Genomic DNA, 15852 nt, shown 5'->3' on the forward strand with positions numbered 1-15852 from the left:
TATGACAAGAGCCACTTGGCTTCATCTAATCTAATGCACCATCATGTGATGTAACAAGCGAGTACGATTCCTAACAAATATTTTTCTATTAGTATTTTGTTATGTTTGTAAAAATAGTTTTGTAACTTGATTGTCTACATTTTAGGGCCTCTTTAGGATGAGAAAACCCTATTTTACATTTACGTAGTTCTGGTCTTTCTGTATTTTCTTATGAAGATAAGATAAACCTTTAATTGCAACTGACTGGCTTTTTTATACGACTTCTTCAACTCTTTAAAATGCTTGGAGGCGCCGGGTATCGATCCCGGTACCTCTCGCATGCTAAGCGAGCGCTCTACCATCTGAGCTACGCCCCCTGTTGGAAGTGGACGCTCGCACAGGCTTTCGGATCGCCAGTGGTGGCGAAGCCAGTAATCAGATTCCACGAACCAGATGCGGTTTGCAGTTGCTGGCGCGAAGCCAACGGCTGCCATGCCTTATAAAGGCGCTTCTGCGTGACTCATTCGCGCCGTTTAGGGTTGCAGTTCAAGACACGTTATTTGGCCGTTGAATTAGTAAACGGACATGTAACGGACTGGTTCAGACTATTTGGTATCGTGATATTTGAGATTACTGTATATGAAAGTTAACCTACAGAGAAGCTGCGGTTTTAACCTACAGAGAAGTTGCGGTGTCTCTGACAACGCTAAAAAGAAAACTGAGGCCTCTCTCTCTCTCTCTTTCTCTCTCTGACCCTTAGAGAGGCTGTAAGTTTAGGAGAGGCAGTGAGCAAAAGAGAGGCACCGCACAAAAACACACACACACACACACATATCTATAGAGCTCTAGGCCAAAACTCATCGTAAAATGTTACTGAATGTTGTTCGTGTCTGAACATTAGACAGAAACTATGAATCTGGGTGAACTTGAATTCTTGATGCGTGAGCTGCATTTGACGATGCAGTGGCTACTGCTACTGGTCACTGGAAAACTTCGTCACGCTACGAAAATTAGCGTGAATTATGTTTTTATTTTGGCAAATTTGGGAACTGTAATAAGCTAGTTAGTACATTATTTAAAACGAGATATAAGTCATATGATGAAATAAAATTACATAATGTGTTATCAAAAATTTGCTGCATATCATCATCGTTAGTGTTCTGCCAAAAGGCAGGTTTTCACATGGTAGTTCTCCAGGCTGTCCGGTCTTCTGCCATTCTCTTCAGGTCCGCATAATTCCCTTTTCCCTTTGTGTTGTCCATCATCTTGTATCTCCTTCTCCCACAAACCAGTCCTTCCAAAGCATCTGCTATCAAGCACTTCCTTCTCAATGAATGTCCCAACCAGTTATTTTTCCTTTCTCTTATAATCTTCAGCAGACATCTCTCACCAACCCTTTCCAATACTCTTTCATTACTCACTCTTTCCACCAGCTTATTCTCTCCATTCTCCTCCACATCCACATCTCAAATGCTTCTAACCTTTTTTCATCCTCTTGTTTCCGCCTCATATAGTGTCACACTCCCGACAAAACATTTGTCAAGCCTTTTCCTTAGACCTTCATCTAATTTGCCACATAAGTCTCCTCTTTCTGTTGAGTGCCTCCTTCGCTATGGCAGTTCGAGTTTTCACCTCCTGGTAACATTTTAAGTATTCAGTTATTGTGCTTCCAAGATAATGCACTTACTTGGCAAGTGGTAGATTGCCCTATTTTAATAATGGACAGTCTGGATCTTGTACTGATGACCATACTCTTTGTTTTTGCTGTATTTATTTGCATCCCATATTCCGCACAAGCTTCATTCAGATCTTTCAGCATGTTATTCACTGTCCGCTCAAATTCTCGCGACTAATACCATGTCATCAGCAAATCTTAAACCTTCTATTCTCTTTCCATCAATACATATTCCTCTTTTCCCATCTAAGCCTTTCGCAATAGTCTCTTCAAGGTATGTGTTAAACAACAGTGGGGAAAGGCAACAACCTTCTCTAACACTTCGTCCATTACTGTTTCCTTCCGACATTTCTTTTCCAGTCCTTATCCTTATTTTCTGGTTGAAATATAGATTCTGCATCAGTCGTCTCTCTTTCCAGTCTACTTTCCTCTTCAAAATACCCATTGGCTTGTTCCACTGAATTGTCAAAAGTCTTTTCTAAATCTATAAAAACAGCAAATATTTCTCTACCTTTTTTCCATTTATCTTGCCCCTGTAGTTCTTAACAGGCCAATAGCATCTCTTGTTTCTTTTCCTCTTCTAAATCCGAACTGCTCCTCTGCAATCCCTCTATCCAACTTGCCATATACACTTTTATTCAACACTCTCAGCAACACTTTAGTTGTATGAGAAATTAGACTGATGGTCCTATGCTCTTCACATTTTTTAATGTTCTCTTGTTCTCTGGAATTTCAGCTGTCCACATCGAGGTATAACAACACCTGTGGGCAGCTGAGGTTGTCAGTTAGTCATCATTTATTCCAGGGAAAAGCTGCACGGTTATCAACAGTAACTGTTCTTTCGAGAACTAGTTACTGTCTTCGTATATACTCTTGTTCTCTGTTGGTATCGTAACTGTTGCAAAGAAGTTCTCGGGCCATTCTCCTTTGTCATATATCTCATTACAGAGGCAGACTATTTTTTTTCTTGCCTTCTTTCCCAGACTATTCAACAGTTCTGCTGGCAAATCATCAATTCCACATGCCTTCCTATTCTCCTTTCCATCTTCCAGCACATATTCCTCCTCCTCAACCTTAATGTCGCTCTGTGTTTCATCTCCCTTAATCAGACATTCATGCTATCTGTTCAAAGCCTCCTGTGGTTCTTCTGCTAGAGTACTACCCGCTCTTTCTATTTCCATGTTATTCCTCTTTCTTTTACGTTCAAATTTCATCGCATTTCTGTTTCATCTATTTTCCCCTTGCTTCTTCAGTTTCTCTTCTTAATTCATTATTCAGTTTCCTGTACCTCTTTTTGCCTTCTTCAGTTTCTACATTTTTGCACTTTCTCCGCTCTTCCATCATTTTCAACATTTTTTTGTTATCCAGCTTTTCCTTGTACTTTGGGATACTCTAATTCCTAGTTCTTCTTTGGCAGAATCCATGAGTTCTTACCTAATTCTATCCATTTGTCATTAACACTTTCATCGACATAACCTGTTCCCCATTTTTCCATAAATCTGTTTTCCAAATCTGGTGCCTTTCCTACCTCTTTGAGTCTTTCTATGTTTGTCTTTCTTTTGCTTTACCTCTCCAGACTTTTTTTACCTTCACTTGTATTTTTCCCACTACTAGGTTGTGGTCAATTTATATCCGCTCCTGGATAAGCTTTGGCTTCTTCAGACAGTTCCTAAACCTTTTTTGTGTCAGGATGTAGTCCAACTGATATCTTTCCCTATTCAAATTTGATATCCATGAGTAACGTCTCGTTTTGTGGTGTTCAAATAATGTGTTGCCCACTGCTAATGAATTTTCTTTACAGAACCTAATTAGTCGTTCACCTCTCTCATTTCTTATTCCTAATCCAAATTTTCCTACTGTATCTTCATCCTTGCCTTCACCCACCACTGCATTCCAGTCCCCCATGAAGATAATGCAGGAATTTCTGTTTTCTTTCTCGACGAGTTCTTGTATTTTCTCATAATATTCTTCCACTTCCTCGTCTCCATGCTGGCTGGTTGGCATATATACCTGTATTAACACCAGATCTTTGGAACTACCCTTCAGTCGTATCACCATCAGTCTTCCATCAATGTGTTGTACCTTCATTACCTTATTTTTCAGCTTTTGCCCTATCAATATTCCTACTTCTTTTTCACCACTCTTTATTTCCCCCGAGTAAAAGGAGGAACTTATTATCTCCACTTTCTGTCTCCCCATTCTCTCCTCATCTCATTTCACACAAACCAATGGCATCTAATCTGTTCCTTTTCATCTCCTGTTTTGCATTCTCTAGCTTTCCTGCTTCTAGTAGTATCCTCACATTCCATGTTCCAGTCCTTAGCTTTCCTTCCTTCCTTGTCCCTTTCGTCCTTTCAAATATGTCTACTCTCAATGTGTTCCCCTCCCAGAGATCCGAATGAGGGGAAGTTTTAACTCCGGAATCCTTCACATGTAGAGACATACCATGTACTGCTTAGGAATGTAATGTGGTGGTTTCCCGTTACTTTCCACATAGGCAGTAGGTTGCCCAGCCTAAAATCAGCCGCTCACTATTAGGTCAGACGCTGTCTGTAGCCGCCCCTCTGGGGTACAGTCGCTACTTGCCCTCTTTTTGTACCCTAAGAGAAAAGGTGCCTCTTGCGCAATTTTCATCGTTGCGAGCGCCCTACCATCTTTAACAAAAATTTTAAACATTAATAATCGACACAAAACCTGTACACATTTATTCATTAATAAAAGTAGTATTATTATGTTGTTATACGCCACAGAAATTACTTTTAAAGTCTTGATATTAACAGATCTCAGGGGTACAAAGGACTATGACAAATGAACTTATAAGCATCGCAGTGAAAGTTTTTCTGCTTGCTTCAAGGAGCTCCAGGAACGTTGACAACTGTGTATGGATACCCAAGGGAACTCTTTCGATAGGAGCTGGCATCAATACTTTTTTTTAATCAGTCCTACAATTTTTCTGGCAGATGAAGTATTAGGAGAAGTGATGTTGTTTTTCAGCTGCTTTTACTGGCAATGTTGCTCTAAAGCAACGTGCGTGTTTTGTCTTGTCCTTCAGATTTGCTTTCAAACTACAAATAACATCTCATTTTACAAAGGCAGACATTTTTCCACAAATAAATTGCAGGTACACTTACATTTTCAAAGATGTACCGCGTAAACGACATAAGAATTTAGAACACTACACAGCTTAGTCATTACGTGCACTCAAAAACAAACGCGCCTTTGCCAACAATAAGAACAACAACGTGCTGAATCGTGTTCGGAGAGTATTAACAGACAACAACAGTGACAAGAAGTGGCCCGTACTCGAGACGTCCGTCCACAAGACAATAAGAAAGAACATTTTGCTTGAGAGCAACATAACCAAATATATGTCACTGCTACTCAAATTTGTATTTCGTGAGTTATACGAATCTCTCAAGCATTTTGTGCGTAAGTGATAAGTATTTGACACCCATTATAAAAATTTAATGGAGGCGCCGGGTATCGATCCCGGTACCTCTCGCATGCTAAGCGAGCGCTCTACCATCTGAGCTACGCCCCCGACGGTCGGTGTTGAGCGGTGGCGCTCCTTCCACAGAACTGATACGCTGTCTTGGCCTTGGTCTTGCTTCCTTTATCTCGGCGTAGCGTTATCTCGTTTCTTTGCATGCGCCAACCGAAAGAAAGAGCTGGTGCATGGAACGTACCACGTGCACTACAATGCACAATAGGCTTCATGCGCAGGCGCGCTGGGAATGGTGGACGTCACTGTCGAACCTCTTGTCTCACCGCAGCGCATGGAACTTTACAGGCTCATGTTTAAATTATCGTTAGGTATCTATATTCTCTGGGTACAACTCGTCCCGAAACGTGAATAACCAGTAGCATTTCAGGGAACCAAGAACCAATAAGATTGCTTCGTTTGGATGAGCTTATGTGCCGTCTGGCGGGGATTTTCGTAATTCTGTATCTTCTGTGTTCTGATGGCGCTGTGGTAAACATAACGAAAGCTGCATATTCACGTGTGAATCATTGCGCGAACTATTTATCAGCAAATGATTCATGGAACAGTGTATTTTGTCACTGCAGTTATTTTTTGTGAAAAAGGCCCATATTTCCAATACGTGATTGTTAGTATTGCTGGTATCTGCTTCTGGAATACTGACGTGTTATGAATGTTTACCGAAATTTTTTTGTAATTTTTAGAACAATTTGCACTGAATAGTTATCTTGACAAACACTGTTGCTTGCTGCAATTAAGTGTATATTTCGTCTTAAGTGATCATTTAGTGACACGAAAACGTGAAGTATGGAAATTATGGTACACATCACAGGCGGACACCATAGCATCAATGCCCATTCTCTGTTCTGCATAAAGTTCATTGTCAGTCTTTGCCTTGACCGCTGAATTTACGAAAGTCTTTTTAACGATACGATTGTAGATAAATATTTGTGACAAGCAAGAATATAAATGTCATTGCTGGTCGTTTCAGTCGCAGCAATTTAATCTGTGCTCTTAGATTCCTGCCCAACCAAACCCTCGGAAATCGTGACATATTCGGAATAAACAGCAAAGTATTCCTAACGAGCTAAAATACATATCATTGCTGATCGTTTCACTTGCAGGAGTTAATCAGACTATAATAACAGAATCGAAAAAAACCATAAAATCCAATATGGAGTCTCAGCGACTGGACCCGAATGCCGTGGTATGCTACTCGTTATTATCGTTTCGCCCGAGCTGTTCGTAACGGTAAGTCATGTTTAACCCTACCAATAACGACGGTTGAGGGAGCAGGAGCGGGGAGGAGAGGGGGTGGGGATACTTTACGCCCATCTTTTCTACCAGGTTCTGCAATTGTTTTAAATTTTTTCCGTTGAACTTAATCAGAAAATTTAAGTGTAATCAATGTGATCATGAAGTCTGTCTCTGCCCCTGCACGTCAGTATCGGTTTAAAAAGTATGTTGATAACTCAAATCTAAAAAATAATTAACGAAATAGATTTGAAGAGCATGGGATTTGTTATGGCTGCACCAGGATGTGGCCACCCAACAACAGTCGCAATTGAGGTTGATGAAAGAAACAAGAAACTAAAAAATGAAAAATCAGAGAAGTGTAACGTTACAATAATATTTTTAACTCGTAACAGACAAGATACCCTTACAGTTCACAAGATTTCGAGCAAGCGTGACACCATTTTGACGTCACACGCTATGTCGAAGACGAAAAGAGCTGTCTAGTGACTTTCGCGATTGTTTGCTTCACAATAGGTGACGGAAACCTGATTTTCTAGACGATTAACATTCATGTCAAGCAGAGAGAACTGGAGTTAACGCTTTTTCTTTACTGCAGTGTATGTTAACCTCGAAGTTACATCTTTTATAAATGTGTAAATTTCTGCTCTGGGTGCATTGGGCTGTGTGTAAGGGGGAGATTAAAGTGTTGGCAAGATTTTCAGAAACCTACTGAAAAAGTGGTACTATTTTCCCAAATATGCCTTCATCAGCGCCGAAAGTGCGAAAAAAAAGGCTGGAGCCAACCCACACTGAATCCAATAACGTATATATTTGCGCTCTAGTTCCAACACAAAGTAGTTCTCTTCAAAATCCATCAAATCCAAGACCATCAAATGTACATTCGTTGCGCAGATAATATTACAGCGAAGTAAATGTATTGTCTTACATTTGACTTGAAGAGCCAAGCAAATTAAGTAGGTGATTACATGAGCATTACGTTGCTGTTGTATTTACCAAATACGGTTAAAATGCGTTACCAGTGTTTTCTGGTTTATGTATGGTCCTTCCATTCAAGTTTACGATAAGTAAAAGTTGCATTCGTAAACAATTACGGACTAATGCTAAAATAGAACACAACACACATAAAAATTTCATGTCAGCACAGGAGGGAATTGCATGACTACTTGAAGTATATTACTGATCCCAATTTTATTGACTGTTTCAAAAGCTTTAAGAGAACTCTGTCAGAAGTTATTTAGAAAGTAAAAAAGAATTGGGAGATGACAAACTTTTTTGTGAATCTAGGAATAAAACTAAAGCAATCTGGCAGGTTATTAAAATAGTATTGGGTGCCAGTCAGATAATGACAGCAATATCAAACTGAATGAAAAAAGCGGTAAACTAACTGATTCGGAGCAATTGATAAATACACGTCACATCAATCAGCCAGACTGTAAGAGAGTAATGTACACAGATATTCATGTAAAGACGTTTTTATGCATTCAGTGACACCTGAGGAACTATTTAACATTATAAAGTTGTTATTACCAACAAATTGTGATAGGGTATTATTAATTTACTCTTTCTATAAAATTAACAGCTCCTTAGGACGACTTGTGGGTTTATACAGTTGTTGTAAATAAAATCAATAAAAGTAGCGTACTTTAAACTTAGGATGTTACATCGTGCTTTGTGAACATGATCTGCAGCAAGATTAAAATAAACACATTTCTTACATACATAATTTCATTACCACTGCTCTGTGAGAACATCTATTTCTAAAACGTAGGAGACAAAGCTTTTTTACTTCCATTACGCCGCTCGATTTTGGTGTCCAATCTTTGTGCCTTGAATTTACAAGCTACCTTACACGCCGATCTATGTCCGAAGGAAACCGGTAAAACTTATAGCGCCCACATCTGCTATTATTTGAGCAGTTTGGAACTGCGCAGCTAACCATTTGACGCTGCGGAACAATAAAATGAAGAAAAATTCACTGATTCACTTTCCTACGCCACGCGAAGCTTGCAACACTGTCCTCGGATTGGGATTCAAAATGGTGGATTGTTCAGCTCGGTGTATCCAGTTCTTTAGTGGGACTCACTAGCAGACTGGTGGTTGAGAGTCATATTTTATTAGACTTCAGTTACACGTATCTTCGTTGACAATGTGGGGCAGTCGTGCCCATCTGTGGCGCAGCCCCATCGACCTGTCATCCGCCACTACTAGAGGGCAGCAGGTTGCATCCTGTGCATGGCAGTCTTCCCTCGTATCCACTATGGCCAGCAGGTGGCTGTCTTTAGCGCCCGTGAAGAGGTACACCCATCAGGGCCCTGTGTTGTTGATGTCAAGCTGGGCAGTGGCCGGTGGTCCGTCAGTGGGCCAAGACCATGACATTGGCGTTTCTTCTTCTTTCTGTGACTGCATTCTGCTGTTGAGCACCCGCATCTAGGTGATTCAGGCCCAGCCTGCAGTATTGCCGGCCTCTGTGTCTGAGCGGTTCTAGGCGCTTCAGTCCGGAACCGCGCTGCTGCTACGGTCGCAGCTTCGAATCCTGTCTCGGGCATGGATGTTTGTGATGTCCTTAGGTTAGTTAGGTTTAAGTAGTTCTAGGTCTAGGGGACTGATGACCTCAGATGTCCTATAGTGCTTAGAGCCATTTGAACCTGCCTGCAATACACTGTGGAGACGAGGGAAGACTGCCATGCACAGGATACACCTGCTGCCCTCTAGTAGGTGCGGATGACAGGTGGTTGGGGCTGAGTCATCAAGGCCACAGACAGACGTAGTGCAGAAGGCGGCTGGCCCAACTTGTTCTCTAACACATGGCTGCAGTTGGCGGTGCCTAGTTATCTTGTCATCTAGCATGGTCACGGCTTCGTGATGGTACTGTCAGACTCCGAATGAACACGCTATTTACAAGGGTCACTCCAAAAGAAATGCACACTATTTTTTAAATCCATATTTTATTCTACATGTTTGAAAGTTTTACAGTGTGTAGATACATTCTTTAGGAACAATATTTTCATTTCTCCACATAATTTCCATCCCTCTCAACTGCCTTACGCCATCTTGGAACCAGCGCCTGTATACCCGACCGGTAAAATTCTGGACCATCCTGTTGGAGCCACTGTTTGGCAGCGTGCACAAGGGAGTCATCATCTTCAAATGAAGAGAGTCTTTCAGTTTGCAAAGAGATGATAGTCACATGGAGCCAGGTTAGGACTGTAAGGCGGGTGTTTCAGTGTTGTCCATCCGAGTTTCGTGATCGCTTCCATGGTTTGTTGACTGACATGTGCCGTGCATTGTCGTGCAACAGCAAAACATCCTGCTTTTGCCGATGTGGTCGCACACGACTCACTGTCAGTCGAGGTTGAAGTTTCACATATGCATCAGAATTTATGGTGGTTCCACTTGGCACGATGTCCACAAGCAAGAGTCCTTCGGAATCGAAAAACATCGTAGCCATGACTTTTCCAGCAGAAGATGTGGTTTTGAATTTTTTTTCCTTGGGTGAATTTGCATGATGCCACTCCACTGATTGCCTCTTCGTCTCTGGTGAAAAATGATGGAGCCATGTTTCATCAACTGTCACAATTCTTCCAAGAAATTCATCTCCACCATTCTCATACTGTTCCAAAAGTTCGCTGCATACCGTTCTTCTTGTTTCCACAAACCTATTTTAACACCAACACTTTCAGTATTCTGCAAACACTTCCTTCCCCGATCCCAACGTAGCGTCACAATTCGTTCACTGTGATGCTTCTATCAGCAGTTACCAATTCGTTAACTCTCTGCACATTGTCTGGAGTGTGTGCAGTACGAGGCCTGCCGCTGCGAGGACAATCCTCAATACTGCCGTGCCCGCTTTCATCACGTAACCTGCTTGCCCAGAGACTTAACTGTACTGCGATCGACAGCAGCATCTCCATACACCTTTTTCAACCTCTTGTGGATGTTTCTCACTGTCTCGTTTTCACAGCACAGAAATTCTATGACATTACGTTGCTTCTGACGAACGCCAAGTGTAGCAGCCATCTTGAAGACATGCTGTGACGGCGCCACTCACGGGAACAGGTTGAACTAATTTTGAAAACAAGCTGTAAGGATGTATCTACACGCTGTAAAACTTTCACACATGCATAATGAAAACTGTGTTTTTACAAAAATAGTGTGCATTTCTTTTGGAGTGACCCTCGTATGTGGTTCTGGGGAGCAGTTGTTGCACTATTACCCAGCCCCCGACCACATAGCTCAGAACGTGGTTCTTGCCCTTCTTTGTTACATCACCCTGCCCACTCTGGCCATAACCACTGCGTTATTTCCGATCGCGGATAGCCCATCTTGCAATCATGTTGTGTACGTGTTGCTATAAACTGTGTGTTACCACACTGTGCATACCAGTCAGCAGTAGCTAATGCAATGCTTGACGGCCCTCACACATTCCTAAAAGTTTCACTTAAAACTAAGTAGTGTCGCTACATTGCTCCTCTCCATGGAGAAGACCCAGTCCCATAGGTCTTGCTCAGTACCTACTTCCACTATTGATCTGTAACATAAGTGGCACACTCATAAGATTATATCAAACTCGCATTTTAAACACAATGCATTTACTACATTAACTTTTACAGCCACTTCCCGTCTTCCTTAAGCTCTACGAATTCATTCTCCATCTCTTGCATAGCGGATACAGTCCACTAGAACCTGGATTACCCACGGCTTGGGTTTCCAATCTGCTCACCGTCTCATATAAATCAAAGCGACGCAAAGCAATGTCAGAGTCACTGTGGCGCTAGGAATTGGGACACTCGAGGCTAAGGTTACCTATTGTACCATTCTGACACTGTTCAGTGTGCTGCATTAGCTGTTGATCACCCTCGCTGTGTGCTGTCATCTGAGTCAGTGAATGAACTATACTTGGTCCTCAGGTGTCGTTCAATAATGTAAATTTTGCTTCGGCAACATCTCTAACGGCTTGTCTCTCCAGTACAGCTGCAGTTGGCGTTATGTTTAAAAGAGTAACTCCCTTCATTGTAGCTGGTAAATGAAATGTGGATCCCAAAAATCATACATAGCTCCATTAATCAACAACACACTGTCTCTTAACTCTAAGTGTTTGCCTTAAGTGAGCTTCTCTTGTTCATAGCAACTTGCCACCACTATTATATCGTCAAGCACCAGGTATACCCAATGTATACATGCTTGCTATCAGTACGGCTTTGGTTGCATCATCTTAATGGTTACCACCTTACATTGACGTTGCTTTAGCTAACCCTCGGTCCTTACCGTATGCTGATCTCCATCTTTCATTATCTGTAACACACCATCCTCTTTTATCTGCACAAACTCCCCCACGCTTTTCAGCCTTACTGTATAGGCGTGCACTGTGTAACACCTAACAGTGTGTGCTTGTCTGCCATCAAGCCTTCACTGACACATACATCTGTGCACTACCCATTCATACTTCCACAGCAGCTCCATGGTACTGGAAAAATAAGTTCTGACTGCTAGGCTCTGCTACTAATTGTCGTTCAGATGGTAACTGTTTCTGCACTTCCCTAACCCCTTCGGACATTGTTCGGGTGACAATAGAACGAACTCAATTGCCCATGTAGTGCCTGATGAACGGTTTCCTCCAAGCTCGTTAGCTCCGCTCTTGCATTCCAGATACTATCTCCCAGTGACTGCAACAATCTTGTTAGCGTTATTCTTGCATCTAACACTTTCATCCACGCTTGAACCGCCTCTAAGTCCCAGTTTACAGTACTAATTGATCCCCTGGCGTAATCCATTTCCTCTCTAGCTAGTTGTCAAAGCATGCATGTGTCATGCAGCGCGCCATTCCCCAAACTTAATCCGTGTGGAATGTCACTCTACAGTTGCCCGATTTCTTTCGCCAATTCCGTTGTGCCTTCAGCTGTCTTATTCAGTTCACTCACTTCGTTTGCATCAGCTGTCCCAAATATTGTCTTGAGTATCCTTCCTCCCACATCTAACTGACCTGTTTCTTCCGTCTGTAATTTGTACGATACTACTCTTAATAGTTCCAGCATCCACACCGTCGAGCACAGTACGCCTCAAGCAACTTCTTGTGCTCTTCTGACAACTGCTCCAGCGCTGTATTACTACTTGCTGACTGTTGTAAACCCGAAAACATCTCTTCCAGCTTCGTTATTTCGTTCCGTAGTTCCTAAACACTAAATACCAAACTCAACGTCCGCTTGAGACTAGACAATACCGCATCCTGCTGCCTGGAAAACAAAACTCCTCCGTTCAGGAGATGATCTCGCAGTGGCCCTACTCTGTCTGAGGCAAAAAGGCACAGCACCGCCAAAACTAACATCCTCGCTTCCTCACCCCGCCCGAACTGAAACCTGAGGAAAGGGATCGTTATCATTTCCCCTCCGCCCAGAAACCTGCTTCTATCTCTGAGCAGTATTTCTCACACAACAATTAAAGATAATCCTTATCTTCACATAAACATATGTCAACACACGATTACTTTAACAGTGTACATAACACAAAAAATAAAGCCGCAGGAGTCATAAAATATAAATCATATTGGCTGCCTCCTTGGCCTTAAGGAATATGGTATACTAGGTACACGGTCCTTCTCCTGTTGCTCACTTCTCTGCTACTTATTTTTTGCTCTTTTCTTTCGTTTTGCCGATATTCCCCTTGATATCGATCCTGCTGCACCCTTGAATAGTCGTAAGCATCTGGCATATACAGTCGTTGACCTCAGTGGCAGCTGTAGCTTCAAATTCGCAGGTGACGTGGTTTCAATAAATTGGACGTAACTCGTCATTTTTCACACCAACTAACATTGTCAGAGGGGGAAAGGCGTAATAAGTGAGCGATAAAAATCTTAGGATTGACCAGTGATCAAACCCGAGACATTTAGATTTTTTGTTTACCGCAGCTCTCTAGATAAGCTGGTAAAGGAAAGAGAAGATCCGGTCAGAGTAGCAGGACCATGTTTACGTCTGAGACAGAGACGGAGAGGATAAAAGTGTACGTTTGCAGTAGCCTTAAGCCCAGTAAGCTCTCAGACACAAACCTGCGACTCACTGTCGCAAGGCTGCAACTCATATGAGTTCGTAGCATTGCATCTCGAATCCGGTGCTTGCAGTACATTATTTCCCAGGCATTATGAATTCTACGCGAAATGGGATTCTCAGACCCTGCATTGCGGAAGATTGCCAGTGCGGACATGAATCAGAGACAAGCAACAAGTAAATACCGCACTGTGTCACCATGCAATGTACAGTCTAATAAGTTACCGCATAGCACATATTGCATAAATGGCTTAATGCATATGCAGTCACCCAGTGAGTGTTTTATAGTGGTATTGCGGCAGTGTGGTCCCTCTAAGTATGGAGTGTAACTGCAAAGAAATTGTGCAACTTACAGGTTTTTACAAAGAAAAAAGCAGAAATTGTGGTATCCTAAGGACAATAAATATCACATAAAAACAAAACTAAATGGTGACTGCCATTGGGTCGCCAGTGATGTCGCATGCGAAACCTATGAAGCGAAGAACAATATGCATACATCGATGACAATAGCAGATATATCTTGAAAATCTTGAACAGGTACATGAAATTCATAAAGGAATCTGCCGCTGGCAAAAAGTTTGCTTGATATTGCAGTTGTGCAATCTGTGTCCATTATTCGTGGTTCATATACAACAGATGTTAAGTCTTCGAACGACAACGGGAAAGACGAAATTCAACTGTTCAGCAATAAATGCGGCATTTGCAATCTTAACTTGCTCCAGCTGCGAGGCTGTGTCGCTCCAATTTGAACCACTATGCACGGCGTGGCGTAGCTCCGTCCAAAATAAGTGAGCCTGAACCCTCTACTCCTTTGACGTACCGACAACTGGGCAGGCTGCTGGTGCGACTCAGTGCTGCGTCCTTTTCGGGGCGGGCGCTGATAACCGCGCAGTTGAGCGCCCCAAATACATCATCATCGCAAATGTGATGTGCAGGGAATGCCCTACTGTGGAAAGCTGTATGAAACTCCTGAAAGAATTATCTCCTATCACGTCTGGCGCACTTGCAGCTGTCAATTGGTTTCATAGCTATAGCGATTCTGAGTCAGTGACATGAACTGGTGAGATTATGTCAGCACTATGTGCATATCTCTCTTGCCACTTGCATTACCGTTATTGAGAGAGAGAGAGAGAGAGAGAGAGAGAGAGAGAGAGAGAGAGACCAGCCTCAGCTAGTGTTCTGTTTTCAACAACTAGTACAGTATCAACATTATGTTGTTAAGTTCACACTTCAAACGCTGATGCGATGCTATGGCAATTTCTGTCAGTGAGTTCACTTTCATCGCATTAGACAGTGAAATGTGTACTGTCGTCGGTTTTTATAAGTATAACAGATCACATATTATGATAGATTACAAGATGGGAGCTTACTATTGGCATAGGTCGAAACCAAAAGCGGGTTTGAAATACGTTAACACTGTGTTCATTCTCGAGCCCTCCAGAACATTGAAAGGTACATCATCAATAAATACATAAACACAGTGTATTTTAGTAATGAAGTAATGCTAAACATACGAAACTATCATTATTCCTAGCTATTCATTTTCCACGCTTCCGCCGTATATAGTTTCAAAGCCTTTTTTTACACTCTTGTTCAGAAAAAAAACAGAACACCTTGAACGACTAGAGATACGACGTTCATTATCACAGGACATGTACATTAGTACGAGGGTAATCCCAAAAGTAAGGTCTCCTATTTTTTTATAAGTACATAGACCTGTTTATTTCTACAATGGTTTACATCAATTTACAGCTTGAACATTTAGCTATTTTTCGACATAATCACCATTTCTGTCAATGCATTTTTGTAGACGCTGTGGCATTATTTGTATGCCCATGTCATACTAGCTCGCCGCCATGCCGTTCAGAAAGTTATGAACCTCTTCTTTCACCTCGTCGTCGGAGCTGAATCGCTGGGACCACAAGTAACGATGACAGGTACTGTGAGACTCTGAAAAAACTCAAACGGGCAATCCAGAACCGTAGAAGAGGAATGTTGAGCAAGGGTGTACACGTTCTCCATGACAACGCTCGCGCACACATCGCTCGGCAAACCGTTGCTCTCCTGCAACAGTTTCAGTGGAACATAATCACCCATCCACCCTATAGTCCTGACCTGGCGCCCAGGGACTATCACCTGTTACCTAGGTTAAAAGAACATTTGGCCAGAAAGTGATTCAGCTCCGACGACGAGGTGAAAGAAGAGGTTCATAACTTTCTGAACAGCATGGCGGTGAGCTGGTATGACATGGGCATACAAAAAATTGCCACAGCGTCTACAAAAATGCATCGACAGAAATGGTGATTATGTCGAGAAATAGCTAAATTTTCAAGCTGTAAACTGATGTAAACCATTAGAAATAAACAGGTCTGTATACTTATAAAAGAATAGGAGACCTGACCTGATTTATTTTCTATTACAGT

At 42.1% G+C, this 15852-nt stretch overlaps 1 protein-coding gene and 2 non-coding genes across 3 annotated transcripts in view; 1 reads left to right on the forward strand and 2 right to left on the reverse strand.

The window, feature by feature from the left end:
- The window catches only part of LOC124710084 (tyrosine-protein phosphatase non-receptor type 13-like), a 242409-nt gene that overhangs the window by 91311 nt on the left and 135246 nt on the right, over positions 1-15852 (forward strand). The window lies entirely within an intron of this gene.
- Positions 284-356, reverse strand: Trnaa-agc. Its single transcript has one exon. It is a non-coding gene; the product is annotated as a tRNA-Ala (tRNA).
- On the reverse strand, positions 5123-5195 carry Trnaa-agc. The gene has a single exon. It is a non-coding gene; the product is annotated as a tRNA-Ala (tRNA).

Source organism: Schistocerca piceifrons, chromosome 1, assembly GCF_021461385.2.
Source record: "Schistocerca piceifrons isolate TAMUIC-IGC-003096 chromosome 1, iqSchPice1.1, whole genome shotgun sequence".
Taxonomy (NCBI): Eukaryota; Metazoa; Arthropoda; class Insecta; order Orthoptera; family Acrididae; genus Schistocerca; species Schistocerca piceifrons.